Source organism: Aphis gossypii, chromosome X (genome assembly GCF_020184175.1).
Source record: "Aphis gossypii isolate Hap1 chromosome X, ASM2018417v2, whole genome shotgun sequence".
In the NCBI taxonomy this organism is placed as follows: Eukaryota; Metazoa; Arthropoda; class Insecta; order Hemiptera; family Aphididae; genus Aphis; species Aphis gossypii.
Window position 1 is genome coordinate 59,401,807 of NC_065533.1, and position 6,108 is coordinate 59,407,914.

The 6,108-nt window shown below is 30.3% G+C and overlaps 1 pseudogene; it reads left to right on the forward strand.

Annotated features, from left to right (window-relative positions):
- The first annotated feature begins 4,828 nt into the window (after positions 1 to 4,828).
- Positions 4,829 to 6,108, forward strand: LOC114119199 (piggyBac transposable element-derived protein 3-like; annotated as a pseudogene).

Genomic DNA, 6,108 nt, shown 5'->3' on the forward strand with positions numbered 1-6,108 from the left:
ACCATAAACATATTTTTACTGGATTTCAATGTATTATAAATTTTGAAAATGAAATAAATATAAATGATGTTGAAAAACTCACTGAGTTTTATAAAAAGTTGACTGCCGGAGTGTTTTTACAGGGTTGTCCGCACACGCCATGAGTACCAATACTGGTACTCACTGGTTTCGTCACGTACGCCGTTGTATTTTTAGACAGCTTACACCATAGGCCTTGGGTTTTTTTTCATATTTATAATAATTTTCTTATCTTATAAGCTTATTGGTATAATTGTATGTTTATTTAAAGAAAAATAAACCGATTCCGAGCGAGTACCTGTTATGGTACTCAATGCCTATAGTATATTATTATAGCCCATACTGTCATATCATTTTTATATTTTCATTTTACTTTGACTCGTTGACGACGCGCAACGTATAATATTATATAATGGAGAACAGCGAAATTATTGATGCTCTTAATATGTCATTTGATGATGATTTATCTGACTTTGGCGATGATTCGGATGCAGACCCTGACTATACTTTGGTATGTTATTATTATTATTTATATGCGATTTATAGATTTAGATTTTAGGTATCGAGTAGCGTGGAGGGGTCTTACTGATTATTTTAATTTATCTTTATCGATTTTCACGTTCAAAAAAGTTGAATAACCCGTAATTTATTCGCAAATCTATTCTATAATAAAGTACTTATATATGTATACTATTATACAGGATTCTAACATTTTTTCTTCAAGCGATGAAGAAGATAGTAGCATACCACACGAGCCAAATATTAATATTTTTCCTACTAACATTCCATCTATTTGTGGTCTAGCGAATAATAGTACTTCGTGTCCAGTTTTCAATCCGAATGAAGAGCCTTTTGGAATTAACCCGGATATAATTGAAACACTTAATAACGGGTCCCCATACGATTTTTTTTGTTTATTTGTCGATGACGAAGTTTTAAATTTATTGGTTATAGAAACAAATAGATATGGTAACAGTTTATATGCTTCAGCCCAACGGCCAAAATCTAGGCTCAAGGAATGGGTAGAAACAGACATTGTAGAAATGAGGACATTTTTGGGTATCATTATGTGGATGGGATTGACTCCTCAACCATCTATAGCGTCATATTGGAGCAAAAATGATATTTATAAATCTAACATTTCTAATTATATGAAAAGAAATCGATTTGAATTATTACTAAGAAGTTTTCATTGTTGTAATAATAATGAATGTCCTCGAGGAGATCGAATATTTAAAATACGTGGCTTAGTTGATATGTTAGTAAACAAATTTAAAAATTGTAACATACCAGGTGAAAATTTATGTGTCGATGAATCAATTATTCCTTTTGTCGGACGTTTGTCGTTCCGTCAATACATCCAAAATAAAAGGCATAGGTATGGAATAAAGGTTTTTAAGCTATGCACGAATGATGGATATACAGTAGGTTTCAAAATATACGCTGGACAGGAATCAGTTCCTGGAATGGGACTTTCAACTAAAATTGTTATGGAGTTGTCCGAAGACTACTTGGATATGGGGAGAACAATATTCACAGATAACTGGTATACTTCTATTAGCTTAGCAAATGAACTTTTGTCCCGATCAACGAATTCAGTAGGTACTTTGAGATCCAACAGGAAGTTTAATCCAAAAAATGTTATTAATGCAAAATTAAAGAAAGGGGAAATAATATCAAATAAAAATGAAAATAATATTCTAGTATTGAAGTGGAAGGACAAGAGAGATGTATTAATGTTATCAACTAAACACAACGATAACGTTATAGAAACTACTAACAAATATGGTAATAAAATTGTTAAACCAAAAGTGGTATTTGACTATAATAAAGCCAAAGGATTTGTGGATATTTCGGACTTAAGGGGATCATATCATTCACCACTTAGACGGTCACTGAAGTGGTATCGCAAAGTAGCGTTTGAAATATTATTAAACACAAGTTTATTAAATGCACTAACCTTGTTCACTACTGTTACTGGTAACAAAATAGGCGTTACTGAATTTAGAGAGATGATTCTAAAATCACTAATTCAAAAATCTGAAATTTCTCAAATAAGTCAAGAAGAAAACCATAAGCTAGTTACTTGCAAGAGAGGAAGATGTTACGAATGCTATAATGAGATGGCGAAGCAAGGTGGAAGACAGCATGCACAAAAAGTCACTCGGAAAGTGCAAACTATGTGTATAAGATGTTCTAAGCCTTTATGTTTAGATTGTTTTTTTACGACACATTCGTCAAAAAGAATAAAATTTTAAGTAATTTATTTTTATTTTTATATTTTGTTGACAAGTATTTTAAGTACTTTTAGTTAAGCAGTTTTATTTACAAGTATACTAAGAAGTATTGTTTTATTATTTTTTTCATTATTATACAATATTTTGTAAGTTAATTTACCCAAAATATAAAAAAAGATTTTTATATGAACAAATAACAATGTCACGATGCTATTTACATTGAATAAATCGTCTTTATCTGTATTTTCTATTCCATTAATTGATTGAGTACCAATATTGGTACTCAATGACGTAATCACGAAAAACTATAAGTACCAAAATTGACCCTCAAAGCTTGAGAGTCAAATAGTGTGAGCACCAGTATTGGTACTCAAAGCGTCTAGAAGAAATATGTTAAAACTATTAAGGCCTAGGATACATATCACTTGAGTACCGAATATGGTACTCATGGCAGTCAACTTGATAAAGAAGATTTGGAAGACATAAAACAAGTTTATGAAGAAGTTAAAATGTGGCATTCTTTTTTAAAAACTATAAATAAACCTAATAACATTTTAGAGTATTTAGATGTCTGTGATAGTTTAATATTTCCAAATATTTATAAAGTAATTAAAATATTAGTAACTTTGCCAGTGACAACATGTACAGCTAAACGGTCCTTTTCAACTCTTCGTAGGTTGAAGACTTATTTAAGAAATACAATGAGTCAAAATAGATTAAATGGATTGGCATTATTAAATATTCACCGAGAAATAACAGTAACTCCAGAAGAAATTCTAAATCAAATAACTAAGACAAAAAAGAAATTAGACTTTGTTATTTAATTTTTAATTACCTAGTTGAATATTATAAACTAGTACTTACTTAATATACTCAATAAAAATATGCTTTAGTAACTAAGTCTTTATTTTGTGAATTATTTTTCCAGCTATCATTTACATACCAACCTAACATACTTTATACTTTAATTAGATAAAAAGTATATAGTATACATTATAAATTCTTATATTAGTAAATATAGTAGCCATAATGTCAATGCTAAGTTATTTATATTTTATACATTCGTGTAAAAAAATATCTACTACATCATACATGGAATAATGCTAACCTTTTAGGGATTTATATAAATATAGGTAAGTTTACCAACAAATTTTTGCAACCCCCCCCCCCCAAAAAAAAAAAAAAAAAAATCCGGCCCTGTTTACCAAATACACAGGTAACATTGCAATAATAATTTCACAACTAATATGTTTAGTTTGATATTATTATTGTTGTTATAATTGTTATATGATTAATTAATTAAAGATGAGTTCCAAATTGACCAATGAGCAGTTACTTGATATGTTAGATGGCATGAATTCAGATTTAGAATTATCTGATGATGAAGATGATGACAACGTTGACGACATTGATATAGCAAATGCAATTCTTGAAAGTGTTTATGATACTGATGATGGTGAAGATGATGACAACATTGACGAAATTAATATTGTAAACGAAACAGTTGAAAGAGTTTATGATACAATTGATAATGAAGATGATGGTGATATATTTATTCCTGATCAATTACCAATACAGATACCACCTACTGATGAAGTAAGTGTGCCAAATATTGTCTCAGATACAAATACATCTCCAATACTCAAACAATTTTCAACGTTCGCTAAGAGTTCAATAAAGTGGTTATGTAAACCTATGAAACAAAAAAACATAGTTCTAAGAAGTCTTGAGCAGACAGAGTTCCCTTATACTATACCACCGTCCACCACCAATATCTTATTTTATGAAATACTTTTCCGGAAGAAGCATTTAGTAAAATGGCCATATTTACTAATATTTACGCAGAGAAAAAATCAACAAATAAATGGGTTCAAACAACATCTGCAGAGATGAAAGTTTTTGTAGGTATACATTTAATGATGGGTGTATTGAATTTACCAAGGGTCAGGATGTACTGCCAAAAAGAATTTAGAATTGAAATAATTGCTAGTAATATGACTAGGAATAGGTTTTTTGAACTGAGAACCCATTTCCATGTCATGAATAATGAAGAAATTCCACAGACCAATATAGATAAATTCATGAAAGTAAGACCTCTTTATAATTCACTATTACTATCTTTATTAAACCTTCAGACGTTGGAACAAAGACGTATAAGCCTTGATTTATGTTTCCTCTACAAGCTTTTGGCTGGTAATGTTGATTGCCCAGATTTTTTAAGCCGTTTAACTTTCTACATACCCACTTTTAACACACGTTCAACAGACACTTTTCGTTTAAGTCTACAAGTTACCAATTATGCAAATAACACTCCTTGTAATAGAGTAATGCAAACCGTAAATAAATTAAAAATTGATATGTTCAGCTCACCAAACTTATATTCCTTCAAATTGTATTGTAATTCTTTAATAATTAATTCATAATGTACTATGTTATAATATTTTACTATAATAATTTTCATTGTTCACATTTACTATAAATAATATTTGTATTATATTATTAATGATTTCATTATTGTTGTTAATTGTAATTGGGCCTTGCCCGTTTAATATTAAATAAATAAATAAATAATTATATGAAACATAGATTTCATCAGCTGCCAATCGAACGAAGTATAAGCATTGATGAACAAATGGTTCCTTTTAAAGGTAAACTTGCTCCAAAACAATATATGAGAGGTAAACCTCATCCTTGGGGTATTAAACTATTTATAATGTGTGGTTCAAGTGGAATAGTGTATGATTTCATCATGTTCCAAGGTAGTAGTACTGCATTAGACCCTGTTATGCAAAATCTATTTGGCCAAGGTGGAGCAGTAGTAATGTAATTTATAGAACGTCTGGAAGAAAATAGACATTTTGTGTATTTTGACAATTACTTTACCTCTTATAATTTATTGTTTGTACTAGCTGACAGAAAAATCTATGCTGCTGGGACCGTTAGAGTCAATCGATTTGCTAACCCTCCACTTATAACTGATAAATGTTTATCAAAAATGGGTCGTGGAACTTCTTATGAAGTATTTGGAATAGCACAAGGTCAAAAAAGTGAAATAGATCTAATAAAGTGGTTTGACAATAAAGGAGTTAATCTGGGTTCAAATTTTATAACATCTGGTGAACCTGAAACAATCAAGCGCTGGGACAACAATTATAAAAAATTTGTGGATGTTGAAAGACCAGAAGTCATTGGCTTATATAATAAGTCAATGGGAGGAGTAGATGTCCATGACCAATTTGTTGGTTTCTATAGAACTTTCATCAAGTCTCGAAAATGGACACTGAGGTTAATTGCCCATGCTTTTAATATGGCTTCTGTTAACAGCTGGTTAGAATATAAAAAAGGTGTTCGACACAATGCAATTTTAGACCGAGACACAATGGACCTACTTGCATTCAAAGAACGTTTAGCAACAACCCTGATTTCATTAGGAAGAACAAAATCATTCATAACTCATCCAAGGAAAAGAGGCCGCCCTAGTACATCACCATCTCCAACTCCTGAACCTGAAACATAGATAGTAAGAACAAAACCTAGATCTGTAGATTCAACTCCATATGAAAAAACCATAAAAGATGGATTTGATCATATGCCTACTTATGACAACAAACAAAACAGTACTAGATGCAAAAATGATCCATGTTTATACATTTATGTTTCATTCCTGGGCGAGAATGTTACCGTCAAAAACATAGAGAGTAAAAAACTAAAAACAAATTTTTATTATTATAAATGACCTAGTCAAAAAGGATAAGACTTATATTCATTTTTTATAATTTAAATACACATTACCATTGTTAAAACTATTTCTAATTTTTATTATTATACATGACCCAGTCAAAAGGGATAAGAC